The 16520-nt window shown below is 42.2% G+C and overlaps 1 protein-coding gene across 1 annotated transcript in view; it reads right to left on the bottom strand.

Annotated features, from left to right (window-relative positions):
- The window catches only part of LOC147330619 (guanine nucleotide-binding protein G(i) subunit alpha-2-like), a 61510-nt gene that overhangs the window by 43592 nt on the left and 1398 nt on the right, over positions 1-16520 (bottom strand). The window lies entirely within an intron of this gene.

Genomic DNA, 16520 nt, shown 5'->3' on the forward strand with positions numbered 1-16520 from the left:
TGTTCTCCTACTCAGTATTCCCTGGCTAAAAAGAGCCTCAGTGTGGGAGCACACCAAACTGAGGCCCCACAGAAAAACCACATAATTACAAATCACAATAAAGCCCTCAGTACTGTGTTCCTGCCTGAAGCTCAGCTGCACCCTACTCTGCTCCAACTCGAGGCCTTTGCTCACAGCTACATGCCCCCCTTCTTTTGACACTTTCTTTCAGTCTGCTTAGCCGTACCCCCCTCCCCCCCCCCCCCCACACACACACCCTCCCCCCCTTTCATCTCTCGTCTTTCTCTTGTCCCTGCAGTAAGATCCTGAGAGAGAACAAAGGACGCGACCCTAAGCGACGGCCTCGAGGTAAAAGAGCCGGCATCAGGAACAGGCTACGGGCTCGCGCACACCGCGCACCCATGCCCAGTATCCTGCTAGCCAATATTCAATCCATCGAGAACAAGCTTGATGACCTCAGAGCCAGAATCAAGTTCCAGAGAGACATTCGGGACTGCAACCTCCTCTGCTTCACCGAGACTTGGCTGAACCCAGCGATACCAGACCACGCCGTGCAGCCGATGGGGTTCTTTTCGGTTTACCACATGGACAGGACAATGGAGTCGGGGAAGAAAAGAGGTGGTGGAGTGTGTTTGATGGTGAACAACAGATGGTGCGACAGCACAAACATCTCCCCACTCACACGCTCTTGCTCGCCCAATCTGGAGCTTTTGATCGTTAAGTGTCGCCCTTTCTATCTCCCTCGGGAATTCACTGCGGTCATTGCCTGCACTGTTTACATTCCGCCTCACGCGGACTCGGACACTGCCTTATGTGAGCTACATGAGGCTCTCACACATCAACAAACACTTCACCGAGATGCCGCACTCATTGTTATGGGAGATTTTAACAGAGTGAATCTCAAACGGACATTTCACAACCTTCACCAGCACATCAACTGCCCCACCCGGGGCACGAGGACATTAGACCACTGCTACACCCCGTTCAAGAACTGTTACAAGGCTCAACCCCTGCCGGCATTTGGAAAATCGGACCATTCCGCCATCTTCCTCATACCTGCTTACAAACAAAGGCTAAAGCAGCAACCACCAATCAGGAGGGAGGTCGCTCGCTGGACGGACCAATCGGTGGCCGCGCTGCAGGACGCACTGGATGACGCAGACTGGGACATGTTTCGGCGCAGCTCTGATGACATCAACATGTTTACGGAAGCGGTTGTGGGATTTATCGGGAAACTAGCGAACGACACAGCAGAAAGAACTATCATCCGAACGTTTCCCAACCAGAAGCCGTGGGTGGATAAAAACATCCACGACGCTCTGAGATCACGCACCGCTGCCTACAATGAAGGGCTTGTCTCCGGTAATATGGACCTATACAAGGCTGCGTCCTACAACGTGCGCAGCGCGGTCCGAAAGGCAAAGCGGAGCTACGGGGAAAAACTAGAGTCACAGCTACGACAGTGCGACTCTAGGAGCCTGTGGCAAGGACTGCGGACTATAACGGACTATAAACGACCAGCTTCTTCAATGATGAATGCCGATGCTTCACTGGCTGATGAGCTGAACACGTTTTATGCTCGCTTCGACGCCGCAGCAATTATAACAACAAACGGCTGCGCGCGCTCGGAGTGCACCAGTGAAGAAAATGCATTTGTCATCACAGAGCATGCCGTGAGGAACACCTTCAGGAGGGTGAACACCAGGAAGGCAGCAGGACCAGATGCAATCCCTGGCCGGGTCCTTAGAGCCTGCGCTGATCAACTAGCACCGGTGTTCACGGAGATCTTCAACCTCTCCCTGGCCCAAGCTGTGGTTCCCACGTGCTTCAAACGGTCCATTATTGTCCCTGTTCCAAAGAAACAACAGCCCGCTTGCCACAATGACTACCGTCCAGTAGCACTGACTTCAATTGTGATGAAGTGTTTTGAAAGACTGATGAGAGATCACATCACTTCTTCACTTCCTCCCACCATCGACTCACTTCAGTTTGCTTACCGGACTAATCGTTCCACAGACGATGCCATATCTCACCTGCTCCACACATCCCTGAGTCACCTGGACACTGGCAGAGGGAATTATGTTAGGATGCTGTTCGTGGACTACAGTTCAGCATTCAACACAATAATTCCCTCTAAGCTTTTCACCAAGTTGACGGATCTAGGACTCAGCTCATCACTGTGTCAGTGGATCCTCAACTTCCTCACAGACAGACCCCAATCAGTGAGGGTAGGAAAACAAGTCTCCCCCTCCATCTCACTCAGCACTGGAGTGCCTCAGGGCTGTGTTTTAAGCCCCCTGCTGTACTCACTGTACACTTATGACTGTGTAGCCACATCCGACACCACCTCCATTGTCAAGTTTGCTGACGACACTGCTGTTGTGGGCCTGATCTCCGACAACATCGAGACGGCCTACCTGGAGGAGATTAGGAACCTGGAGACCTGGTGCCAGGAGAATAACCTCCTCCTAAACGTCAGCAAGACTAAGGAGCTGATCGTGGACTTCACTACAAAGCAGGCGAGGAATTACAAACCCCTCATCATCAGTGGCACGCCAGTGGAGAGAGTGGACAGTTTCCGATACCTGGGTGTCCACATCACTCAGGACCTGTCATGGTCCTGTCACATCAACACCCTGGTTAAGAAAGCCCGTCAGCGTCTCTTCTTCCTCAGAAGACTTAGAGACTTCCATCTGCCACTGAAGGTGCTCAAGAACTTCTACTCCTGCACCATCGAGAGCGTCCTGACGTCAAACATCTGCACCTGGTTTGGGAACAGCACCAAGCAGGACAGACGAGATCTGCAAAGGGTGGTGCGCTCGGCAGAACGCATCATTCAATCAGAGCTCCCTGACCTGCTGTCCATCTACACCAAGCGGTGCAAGTCCAAAGCTAGGAAGATTATGATGGACCTCTCCCATCCCAACAATGGACTCTTCTCACTGTTGAGGTCTGGGAAGCGCTTCCGCTCCCTTAAGGCCAAAACAGAGAGAATGAGGAGGAGCTTCTTCCCCCAGGCTATTCGGGCCCTGAACCAGGTGTAGGACTGGACTCTCCCAAACACGTCACTATAAGACTGGATTCTCACACACGTCACCACACGCACCACCACACATTTCCTATAATCCTATAATTCCTATAATTTATAATCCTTATCTTTATAATCTCTTCTGCTATTTGCACATTCTTTACTGTAAATTCCTAAGTTAATTTGTAAATTTTTGTAGTAAATTGTAAATATTGTAAAACTTTTCTTCTGTCATTTAATGGTCGGGCATTGTACAGCTACAAGCATTTCACCCCCATGTCATACTGTGTATGGTTGTGTGTTTGTGTGACAAATAAAATTTGAATTTGAATTTGAAGTCTTACTGTGGATTTGGACAAACAGATACAAACGAGGTAGCAGTATGGTGCCTCCATGTCTCTGTAGTTCTGGAGTTGTTCTGTAAAAGGCATAACATACAGTCTACTCTGGCTGGACATTGGTTTGATGTACCCAGAGTTCATAACTATATGTATAATTACACCTAAACCTTTATGCCTGGCATTTTGAATCATTATGTGTCAATGGGCTGTTACTCATTGTGTCCATCTCTCTCCTTTTTTTATTCAAGTCACACAATCCTCCAAAAGCAGCCTACACTATAGTCGTAACTATTCTCTAATATAAAGTACTCAGCCTGCTTCACTTCAACTCACATGAACACTTAAGAAGTAGAGATTTAATACTACAGCTTGCAGTAGTTAAGTGGAAAAGGGGCTGCAGGACTGCTGCAGGCACATCGTTGACAGACAATGTTCAGCCTTCCCAAGAGGCTCTGCGCAATGATCAGCTACAGATAATAAAAAAAAAAACAACTTTTTACCTGTAGCTGTGCCTCACCAAGACATTGTTCAGATCGTTTTGTTTAGGTCAACACTACAAGAGCCTATAATAACTTTCTGTTAAAGCACCAACTATAAACACACAAAAACATTTTATTAGCCAAGGAATGGTGCCATCGAAATAAAGAGCTAATACAGTCCAATAAAGAGCTAAAGCTACGGCTTTAAACAAACAAGACTAAGCCGATCATTAAGCTGCATTCAGGCATAAGAAGCAAGTCTCTCCAATGACTTAAAAAGGTATATGGGTTCAATTATTGCTACAGGCAAGTGGTGGTCTGAAAAGATGGCAAGGGCAGAAACACAAGTAAGATAACTCACAGAGATAGAAACAGTACAGAAAATCCACACAGCTAAATGCATGCAGAATAATCCTGGAAATAAATAAATCCTGCAAAAAGTGAAATGCCACTGCCTCTAAAGTCTTTTACACACAATAGCATGTGAGACCTTACAACTAAGTATCCAGACATGCACAGGATGATTTCACAAAGATAACTAAAATCAGTTACTTTTAAAGTCAGATATAAGATATTAGATCAGCTCCTCCTGTATCCACTCACTGGATGATTATTTATAACCCGGTACCTGACAACAGATAACAAGTCATCCCCGAAAAGGTTCAAAGGTTAAGAATTAACCTAAAGAGTCATAAAAATGGATAGCTGTGCTTTTTATGGACAGGCCATACCTAACTTAAGAGTTATTGCATGTGTTCCCATTTAGTCAGCTCTTGTTTTTATTTGTCAGCTAGGAAAAGTAGGTCACTAGAAAAAGCATGATTTCATCATCCGGCACCTTTTCTCTGTCAATATTTAGGCGACAACATTAGTTCTATGTCCACTGACAACTTTTTGGCTGTTATTATTTTCTTTTTCTGTTAGAGAAAAGTTACTCCAATTACACCAGGGGTCGGCAACCCTGGGCACGCGTGCCGAAGGGTTAACTGATGGCACGACCATAGCTGGACTGGCCATCGGGCACACCGGGCATTTGCTCGGTGGGCCGATGATTTTTTTTTTTGTAACGGTATAAACAATGAAAGGTGGTGGATTGGCCAGATGCTGGTCGGTGTGTAAAAATAACTCAGTTGTTTGGTGGTGGCTATGGCGGAGCTTCCACAGATTCAGTAACATCAGCAAGTGGTGGAGGCCAGCAGGTGGATGAGACAAAGGGGAGGTAAGAGGAGAGACCCGAGGCGGCCGCCGGTCCGAGTGTCAGGTGAACTGAACTTCAGGTAAGAAGTTATGACCTGCAGTCTATGTGGGTCAGATATGAACCAAGTTTAGGTGGATTTTATTTTCGTTGTGCTGACTTTTTACAGTCAGTTACAATAACTCGTACTGCGTGCTAGCTAGCACGATGGAATGGGGTGGGTGCTTTGAAGTTACTGATGTTGAACTTTATTTTATTCATAAGCTTAGTAGAGTTGCCAACCGTCCTGTAAAAACAGAATCGTCTCGTATTCAGAGAAAATATTGTGCGTTTCGTGTTGAGCTGAAAAGGAACACAGTTTGTCCCGTACTTCAGCTGAAATGGAAAAAGACACAAACCTGGAGTTATTCTGTCGTTACGCTGCAAAGCTGTCTCTTCTCTCATTCTCTCCCCTCCCTCTCCTGTTTCTACTTCAATCATTAAACTGATCAATGATCAGCTGATCGGCTTTTCTCTCTTGTTTGTTTATCTCCCACTTTGCGCCAGAAAGAGGAAACCAGCGGAGGTCGCGTTAAATAACAGCAGCACGTTTAAGCTTGATCAGCTGTTGTTAGAATTTATTTAATATTAATTTCTAGTATCAGCTGATGTTTGCTGGAACCACAGCTGTAAAGCTGCTGGTCATGATGTCAGTTTGGTTATCTGGTGAGAGGGAACCATGAAGATGAAACCAGGAGATGTCCTTACTGAATCATCAGAGCTGAACAGGTGATGGAGAAACAGGTTTACCTTTTAGGTGACATGGATGAGTTGAAGGGAAGTTATGAACTGTTTCTGAGAGACAAATAACACCAGGATCCTTTTCTAAGTAGCTGAAAGCTGGTAACTGTGCAGGGGCGGGTCTAGCAAAGTTTTGCCAGGGGGCCAGGTAGGGTATTAACAGGGAGAGGGGGGCACAAAGACATACTTTCTTATTCTCATTTAAAATATCTAGCTTTTATTAAATAATTATCTGAAGCTTACAACCAAAGTTTTTATCTGACGTAAAATGTATAGAAATCATACATATACCAACAAGACTGTACATCACTGTCACAACAGCGTTTGTTTCATTCAAAGGCTTTATGGCTTTAATACCTGGTGGGCCGGTCTCTAGTCAAAATGCCCGGGCTGTTTTTTTGTCCCAGTCCAGCCCTGGGCACGACACGCAGTGAATTAATCTGAGAAGGTGCATCAAAAAAATAAATGGCCGCACCAGCGGTGCACATCACAAATCAGCTCGCATAGACACATTAGTTGTGCCGCTTCTTAATGACGGTATCTTAGCTAACAACCCCAACTACCAGATTCAACTTGTAATTGGCTAAAAATAACTTGGCCTACTGGTGAGAGGGACGTTGTTAGCTTTCCACGTTCTGACACTTCAAAAGCTTCAGGAGCTTTCTGCTCAGCGTAGCATCAGCACCACGGAAAGACACGGATACATCCGTAGACTCAAGACAATTCACAATGCGTTTTGGGGACTTTCAGGTGTTTGGACCAATGTTTTCTTTTCTGATCAAACCAGAAATCTTTAATGAGCAGCTAGATCTGTCTCGCATTAACTGGCTGAGGTAACACCAGTTAATGCAACATCGAAGCAGCTGGAATCCATAGCTGTGCGTGTTCATGGAGTTTGCATTTTCACCTGCTGGACATCACTACCTGACAAGTTTAACTGTCTTCAGAACATTGCAGAGGCCTTATTGACAGTATTTGGCTCTACATATCTGTGTGAGCAGATTCTCTCTCACATGAGTCCTCAGGTAGCCGTCTGAATGCTGGACACTCGGAGATGTCTCTGAGTGGGAGAACAGAGATCACATTAACATGTGTGTCTCTGTATTAACAAACATGATATATTGGCCCAGTTCATTTTTCTTATCATTGTTGTGAGGAGACCATAAATAGCATTTGCATTTTCTGTTGTACAGTTCATTTGCTGTTATGAAGTTCTTGTTATGGATAAAAAGTGTCTTTTTTTTGTTTCAAAATAGCTGATAACTACTCACTGATAGCCGCCAACATCTGCGAACAAATGTAATTCTATAAAGTGGTTCTATATAGTGTGTAACTGTTCATATAGAGCATTATTAAATTTATTGATAATGCAATCATGTGGCACACTGACTTCTGAGGAAATTTTAAATGGCACTCGTCATCAGAAAGGTTGCCGACCCCTGAATTACACCAACATTAAGTAACACTTAAACAACTGTGTCTCAGGGAAGGAATTTGGAATAACGTAAATAAACCATCACGTGCTCCACTTATTTGTTTTCCTAACCTTCAGCTCAATGATATTTGACAAGTGAGCATGAGCCATTGGTGTAGTTGTTGCAGTCACAGTTATTTGAGTAGAAAGTGGCTAGGGTGTCAGTTTTAGGCTAGGTTAGGATTTATAGTAACAATAACCTAATATCTACTTTATACTTCCAGCATTCTAAGGATAAGAATTTGGCTAATGTCATAGGTTTTTTCCTTTACCTTGAAAAACTCCTGAGTTGTATGCTTTGAGTTATTACCAATTTGCACTGTGAAACACTTTCTAATCAGTTTTGCAGCATTTGGTTGAATCTGAGCAGATGGTATAGCTCTGTTCACTTAAAAATTCATCCTGCAACTTTTATCAGCAGTCACAGCATCAATAAACACTGGTGACCTGGTTCCACTGGCAGCCATACATCCCTCTACCATAACATTGCCCCCACATGTTTGACAGATGAGCTGGTAGAAGTTAATCGTGGCTTCTTATGTTCGCATTACGTTTTTGCCCCCCCCCCCCAAACTGTGCAGACTCTTTTAGATGTTTTTTGTTCTTTCGGTTGTTTTTTCCTTGGCAAAGTGTAATCTGGGCTTCCTGTTCCCAAGTGCAACCAGTTGTAAACCCTCTGCATTTCCATTCATAAAGGCATCTCTTGATTGTAGACTTTAACAATGATACACCTTCATCCCTCAGAGTGTTCTTGACTTGATTAGATGTTGTAAAGGGCTTTTTCTTAACAGAAATAATTCTCTCATCATCCACTTTAATTGTCTTCTGCAATCATTCAGGATGTTTGGGGTTGCTGACCTGGCCGATACATTATTTTTAAGCATGTACCAGGGTGTGGATTGGGCCTAAAGTTTTTGCTGTCTCTGACGTGTTTAATTTGGTTTTTGCAAGCTGATGATGGCCTCCTTCACTTGTACTGTCACCTCTCATATTAAGAGTTCCACTGAACAGTTACCAAGTGCAGAAGGAACAGACCTAATCTGCCAATTACTTTTGGTATTACATTGGGAACTAAGCACAATAAGTTGTTTTTGTGAAACAACTTGAATTAAAGCTGACAGACTGCCTTTCAAAACATGATAGTGATCTCTCTCTCATACAAGTGAGATACCTCCCCCTTATTACAGTTACAGCCCCTAAATAAATCAGTACTCTGACACTAAGCTGCAGTTATATAAATGTTATATGTGTTACCACATAGCTTGACACCTATCTTACTTTGCTAAATGTTTTACGAAAAACTTTTTACACCACCCGCTTTTAATAGCAGACGTTCTATTTATGTAATGCCTCTACATGCAAAGTGGACAGAGGAGGGGACACAGCTTCATGCTTTTACATGCAAAAACCAATAAATCACCATGTCATCATCCAGACAACGTGTCACAGCTACTGAGAGTATAGTCTAAAAGGTTATGAAATCAACTAGAAAACACTTCTATTGTTGCCGTTAATTATACATAATTTAATAAGCACTTCCTACTAAACACATTTCCTTCACAGGAAGGTTTTTTGTTTTTTTGGAGCTGATATGAAACTGAACACAAGTTCAGATGTCATGTTTGAGGGAATGTCACACTGCTTTCCTCCTGCCAAATTATACACCACACGAAAGCTCTCAATAACACACACTCACACAAACATACACAACTAACAAGTGGCAAAACCCAGCTTATGCTGCCAGGGATTTTTCTTTATAAAAAAATCCCAGGGGTCTTAATTGTGCCCTGCTGCTTTAAGAGTGAATGTTTATGGGGTGGAAAACAAAACAACACACAAAGTACAAACACACTTTATTGCTCATACACATTCTTTCCAAAAACCTTTTTTAGCTTGAGGGGTGTATTCAGTCAAATCTGACTATTATGTGAAAAAGATCATTTATAGCAGTCGTCTAGTATCACAAACACTTATCAACAACTACAGTTCAACTATGCACACACACACTATGCTACTGGCCAATTAAGGGGTATGCAAGTCATATGTCAGTCTCTTTTTTGTTAGTGTCTGCACTCTTTCTTCTTTTATTTTCCTTAAGCATACAGTTTTAAATAAGAAACAGAAATGCTTCATAAAACTTGTTAAAAAGCTCGTCACATATACTTGTTTAACTCTTTGCGACACACTGCCGTGCCTGCACTTTGCCAACATAAACCAAGCAACTGACACAGGATGGGAGTGCTGGTTTCCTCAAACCCGTCAAACAAAAGGCTCGCATCTAGTTCTCTTTTACATGCAGTCAGCTAAAAGAGGAAGTGAGAGATGGGGGATGGGGGGTTTGGTACTGAAACAGGAAATGACATCAATTGCATCTGCACAGTTAGCAACCATGAAGGAGGGAGCATCACCACTTGGTGGGGGGGGGGGGGGGTTGAGGTAATTCGGGGTACTGACTTAGATTTATATAAAAAAAATAGATTATTTACTTATTTAATAAGCAGAATAGGAATATTCTGAATGGTTTTCATGAAAACTCTTCAAGAATATGGGAGGAATAAAACAGTAATGCCATTTTGAACTCAAAGGGATGAGATTGCCTAAAATTCTTCTTCAGTGTGCTCCACTGCTTTTTTTTTTTTTGAGTTACTAAGTAATTTTCCAAGAAGAAATCCTTAATTTTATTAGACACTCCAGTCTACATTTCCAGGGGAAATTTATTTTGCAGAACCAACATGTATCCTATGGCAATATTAATATTTGTGAGGTCAGTATAGCAATAAAAAAAGCCATTCAGGTCGTCTGATAAGGGGGAGGAGAATGCAGTAGAGGTTTCAGCTGCAGCAAGGTTAGCAGCAATGCACAACTTCAGCATGTGTTCAGATATTTTTTTTTAAAAAAGGATAAGATGGGACTTAAGCAACTCAGCAACCATGACTATCATTTTTTATGTTAATAATTAACTGTTCTTTTTCACAAAGCCAAACCACATGAGTGTAGCAACATGAACTGTTTCAGTTTGGTGCTCTAATGAAACTCTACTGCTGTTGACCTCAGTTTGGTAGATTTTCAAGGAATCTTTTAGAGGACAGAACTGTGTAAAACAGTATTATTGTTACACAGGACTTGACAACAAAAATAGCTGTCTACATGGCAGGAAAATTAATTACCTTTTACTGTGGTTTTAATGGGGAGAAATTATGTGGATAATACACATGTAGTTATTTTATTTGTCCATCTGCCAGATAGTGGAGAGGTTAGCAGATACAATAATACTGCACCATAGAAACTGCACATTTAGAGTGCAGCTGTCATAATATTAGTACCCTGAATCCTCTGTGGGAGAAAAAAAAACGTGCCCTCGCCCACTGTAACATGTAAACTAAACCCACCATCTATCATGTTCATATCATATAAAGCCCTGCAGCATAAGTTATGTTAGTCACCTCACTTGTTGCATTTTCCTCACAGCATACAGCTCTAATGAACCAACACCACCAAACAGAGGTCAGCATCATCTTAAAGCCTGTAGAGTGAGAGATCAAATGACATCGTAGACAAACTTTTACCAGATACTGAAAGACTTTAAAGAAGCGAGGATGGAGTACAGTGTGAAACACAAAAGGAAAATAGTTCCAACATGCACTCCTGGGAGAGAGACACCTCCATTCTTCTAAAGTCTGCTTCCTGACAATGTCACTACACTATCCTTTCACATCACAGAAGCACACTGTCACTAGTTACAAAAAACAGAGATACAGTCATTTCATTTGTTTGTGACATTTTGCAAGATTAAATTTCAGATGTAGCTAACCTTCTTATCATCTAGACGCTGTCTCTATTTGTCCACTCCTGAAGGTTTTTCTGCGTGCTACCACCTTGAAAACACAAGGTACTAAAAGATAAGACAAAGCGGATCAAACTGAGGCTGCGCTGTGAACAAGCACAGCGGGGACATTTACAGGAGAATGTAGAAGCCATGATGCGCATACCAAGTTTGACCTGAACTATGGACCCACTCTCTCAGCTTAGATCCCCACTCATAATCCCACAAGTTTTTCTACAATGATTTTATCCTACATTTAATTCAACCTAATTTTATCCCAATCTCACCAATCATCCAAGTGCCCCCGTCTCCCTTTTTTTCCCACATTTGGCTTTTCAAGTGTACTTAAGCTGTTCCAGTTTAAATAGGCTCAAAGCTGATGGTGCATGCTCCCCCTGGAACTCAGGAGGACGAGAACAACCAGAGCAGAAAAATGACAGGATGACCCAATGAGAATGGAGGGGAAATGAAGTGAGATCACTTCCTACAATGGAAAGAAAAAGGAAATGGATTGTGGTGGGGAAGGGAGGGGATAGCAATTTACTGTGTGTGTGCTTAATGACATGATCAGCCCAAGAAAGTCCCGACCCCTAGCTCTCCATTGCCTTGTCGTCAGTCAAACCTACTATTTTTATGGTTTCAATCATAATTTCTCTGTACACAGAGTTCATCATTCTATCAATAAATACCAGAGCAACGCCACCCCAGAAAGAAAAGACAGCGCCATAATGGGACGTTCAAAACATCTTAATTTTGACGAAATGTTGCACAATTTTGACCAAATCAATCCACAGACAACCATATAAACATGCGTCAAAGTAGTCAAAACTGCCTTTGTAGTAGTTCCCCCTACAACAGGTGTCTCAAGGACATGCCATGATGAAACGCACACAGACTCACAAAGGAAAAACAAATACCAACCACACGATCATGGATGGTAATTACATAAATTCTGGGAAAACAAATGAACTCATGGTTCAACACCTGAAGGTTGAATGCTTACCTTCTCTACTGTACAGGGTCTACAACTTAAGCGTCAGAGGATAAGATCAAAGACACTATACATATAACAAGACAAATCTGAATAAACATGAATGGATTCCCTTGAGATTAAATTGGATTTCATTTCATTGTATTTACAATTTACCCAATCCTTTAAAAACAATCATTCATTCATCTTATTTTGCATCTTTCTGTTTCCGGCAGGAACTGTTTCAAAATGCTAAATTCCTGTGTCTGTGCTGGACTGTCTGTGCTGTGCAGTAGCCACTTCCTCCTTACTCTTTTATCTAAGCTAATGTGCATGCACACAAATGAGGCTTGTGATCTGGTTTGGCGTCTTTCACACCCTGTGATATCTAGAACTAAGCTGCAACAACCTGAAGGATGCATTTTAAAACAGCTACTATTCACACACACTCACACAGAAAATGTCGACATGCTGCTTTCAGCTCTTTGCTAATGTAGTATTTTAAGAAACAGCGGGAAGTGTGTAACAATCAAGCAAAGATATGAGCTATGGATAGACACTCAGAAGACGATGGTAGAAGATTTTCCAAGCTATCAGTATTTCCAGAGCAAAGAGGATAGTGAAGCCAAGTCCCAGTGGACCTGTACTGAGACATGCAGTCTGCAGGAACAGGCTTTATCTTCAGAGCTCTCCCTGTAATTGCAGGATATTCAACCCTTTCACATACCAATTCACAGATCTGCCATCCAGTGCGTCATACAGTTAATTGGACAGCACTGTGGTGCAGACTGTTGAGTAAACAAGGTCAAGTCACCCAAAAACACAGGGCAGCAGCTCACTTGATACATTTCACAGAACAGGCACATTTCTGCCAATATGTCTCCAAGAAGTTGAAGTTCAGTAAACGGACGTTCATTCCTGTAAAACGAGTCAGTCTGACTTGTTTTCTCCAGAGAAACCCAGGTCTCTGTAATGAGCCAACTGTGATTACACGACACATCCACTAAAGCTTTGCCATCGACTTTAATAAGAGGGAGGCACTCTGTCTCAGTGCGGACCACATTGAACTGACCAACTGCAGAACGCGTCACCTTGTGCAGTCATCGGGCACGTGTACAGTAAATAGGTGATCCTGTTGAAGACTCACCTTTGCAATACGTGTTCATAAAAATTAAGTCTTCATTTGAGCACAGGATCGGGTGCACACCATTAAAAATAAATGCAGGGTTTTGGAAAATTCTGTTAAATTTGGAGAGTTACTGCTAAATTGCCCCCTCGCCTTTTTGTGTGTGTGTTTCTATAATTCGCTTATTTGTAATGTGGTGAGAAGAGAGCAAGGTGAAGAGCAAATGAAACAAATTGAGTATTACACGTTGTGCAATAATAAGAAGCACGTTAGCAGTGTTTTTGCAGAGCAGTCAAACACACTGAACACCAACTGGAAAACACATAATCAGTTCAGATGTACACTCCTGCTCTCTACTATCACAACTGCAATAGCTCAGGTTTCCCAGTCTGGATCTGCTTAGATTGCAGTTTTCACAAATTGTAGCCTCACTCTGTGATCGATACTTTGCAGTGCCACACTTTGAGAGAGCTACATTCATTTCTCTTAAACTCTTTGATAAAGTAACCGTTTTCCTCCAGGAACCTATAGTTGGAAACTGCCTCTGAAGATATGTGCTAGCGGGGACAATCTAATGAAGCTCAGTGGGAAGAAATCTTCATCCCCGCAGGTTTGCCTCTGTCTTTTCATTGTAATGACATTAAAAATGTATTTTTTTAATTAACTAATAAATGAATGAGCAACCGTTACTCACAAGTACTGGGTAACGGGTGCAACAAGTTGGGGCTCAAGGGTAGTAAAACACATAAAAATATTGCAATAACTTCTAATCAAACAAATCTACAAAATCCAAACAATGCTTGAATGCTTACTTAAAGTCCAACTCCATGATAAAGACTTCAATGTGCATGAGGATGACTGCTAATTAATCTGTGCATGTTGCTGAAAAGGGTAGCTGTAAAAGAGGAACAGAAAATGACTGGTTTCATATCATGTGTGTGTCTAGCTTAAAGAATTTGTCATTCATAATGATGGCCAGTGCATTTAGGCATGCGAACGTTGTCAAAATGATCTGCTGAGGTTCAAACAAAGCATCAAAACGGTAAAGAAAGGTGATTTAAGTGACTTTGAACATAGCATGGCTGTTCGTGCCAAACAGGCTGATCTGAGCATATCAGAAACTCCTGATCTGCTGGGATTTTCCAACACAGGAAAAGTTTAGGGTCTACAAAGAATTGTCTGAGAAAGAGAAAATATCCAATTAAAAAAAAAATCCTCGTTTATGCCAGAGGTCAGAGAAAAATGACCAGGCTGCTTCCAGCTGATAGGACAGCCACAATAACTCAGACAAACCCTCCTTACAACTAAAGCATGCAGACGAGCACCTCTGAACTCGCACCACGTCGAACCTTGAAGCGGATGGGCTAAAGCAGCAGAAGACCACACACAGCAAATTAAACTAAACTGATGCTACAGTTTACTTTTAACTCACATGAGCTCACCAAAAATGGACAATAGAGGATTTTAAAAAAAAGTCTAATTGAGATGGTAGAGTCAGAATTTGGCATTAACAGCATGAAAGCATGGATCCATTCTGCCTTGTATAGTTCAGGATGGGGGTGGTGGTGTAATGGAGTAGGAGATATTTTCTTGGCATACTTTGGGCCGCTAACTACAAACCAAGCAAACCAATGGGTTGAATGGATTTTTTTCTTTGACTAATTTGTTTCATTTGTTGAAAGGAGGAAATGATCAAAGTTGACATAACAGGAGATCAGTCATATCCGCCCCTGCCTGCAACTAAAACCGAGGCGTCTTTGAACCCAAACCCCCACCACTCATCTTAGACGGTCTACAGTTTGCTCCGTTTAGTAGACCGACAGCTTACCCGCATGCCATCAAGGGCACAGACTTTATGTATATAAACAGCCGACAGCTTTAAAAAAAAAAAAAAGATTACCTGGATTTGTGATAAGACACCTCTGTCACAAATCATTTTTTCAGTCAAAGGACTACATGCTCAATGAAAGACTAATCCATTAAACTGAACCTGTCACCAACTCAAGTCTACCTGCACAACAGGCAGAAAAGGAGAGTGGAAGTAGTGACTATTAAGGGTGCGAAATTGTTATCAAGATGAGCATTGTTTAGTCTTGAATGAACTGCTGACGTACAACTATAAACCACTTTAAATAGCTGGAATGTAACTTTGACTTTTTTAGGCGGAAATACATTCCCCACAACACATTTCAGGTTTTTATGCATGTGAAAGCCAAAGCATGTTGTGACACGTTCAAATATCAAATGAGCGGAAGACCCACGGTTTAAGTGGCAGTCTGTTTGGTGTAATATGAGTTTTCTGTTTGTTTGCTTGTACCACTTTTCAGTCAACTGTTTATAGGATGCAACATTGTTACACCAATTTAATTAATGTAAACAAAAAAGGGACGTTTTAATTGATCCAAATAGGAATTACAATGAGATTTGGGCCTGTCCCCGTATGTAGGTTAATTACTAAATGTTATGCGATTCATTCATAGAGTTGGTATGGATATTAATGCTGACATTTTGCCCTATGACTGAGCTGTGCTGCTGAGCAGCAGAGATCTGAGCGGTGAAGCATGTCAGAGGAAAGGTTTTTTTCTGTTTTTTTCTTCCTCATATTGTGTCGTTTTAATATTTCAAAAGTTTCTCATGTAGGACCAACTATGCCATACCTACCACAAATAATGTGCATCTGTGTTATCTGTGAGAGTGCAAAGTATTTTAATCAAAGTCGTGTGAAGCAGAGCTCCCTCTTGACTGTCCTGAAACTGAAAAAGTGTGCATTTTTCAAAGAAATGAAGGCAGTGCAGTCTCCATGTCGTGGCAGAATGTGACAGCGGTAAAGGTGATGAGACTGCTACACTGGCCGCCCATGCTCTTTACGTAGAAACTCACCAACCCTCAGTTCATTTTCAGACCTCTCCTGTAATTCCTTTCAACCCTCACACACTGCAGCGGATAGTAATTACTGATATGAAACCTCCAGTACAGAGCAGGGTATGCAATTAGCCTTCTAACCAGGGGCACATCTCAACAACCAGCCGTCTCTTCAAAGACCCAGGAGAGAAAAAGATAGCATGTGTTTCCCATCAAACCAAGCAGAATTTTCTGCTCTGTCCAGAAAGAGGGTGTCAAATTAAATTTGTAATTCTGTGATCAACCAACAAAGTACATGACAGCTAAAATTACTAAGTTAAACGGATTATATGTGAGAGTGGTGCAAATTTATACTGTAGGGGGAAAAAGATGTAACACTGCCAAGAAGTGATGTTTGTTTGGTTTTTATATATTTCTTAGTGGCTCCACGCGGGACATGTTT

The sequence above is a fragment of the Aulonocara sp. 'chitande type north' Nkhata Bay genome, linkage group LG5 (assembly GCF_057382095.1).
Source record: "Aulonocara sp. 'chitande type north' Nkhata Bay isolate Kocher_YH1m ecotype deep benthic linkage group LG5, A_spYH_male_GT1.1, whole genome shotgun sequence".
In the NCBI taxonomy this organism is placed as follows: Eukaryota; Metazoa; Chordata; class Actinopteri; order Cichliformes; family Cichlidae; genus Aulonocara; species Aulonocara sp. 'chitande type north' Nkhata Bay.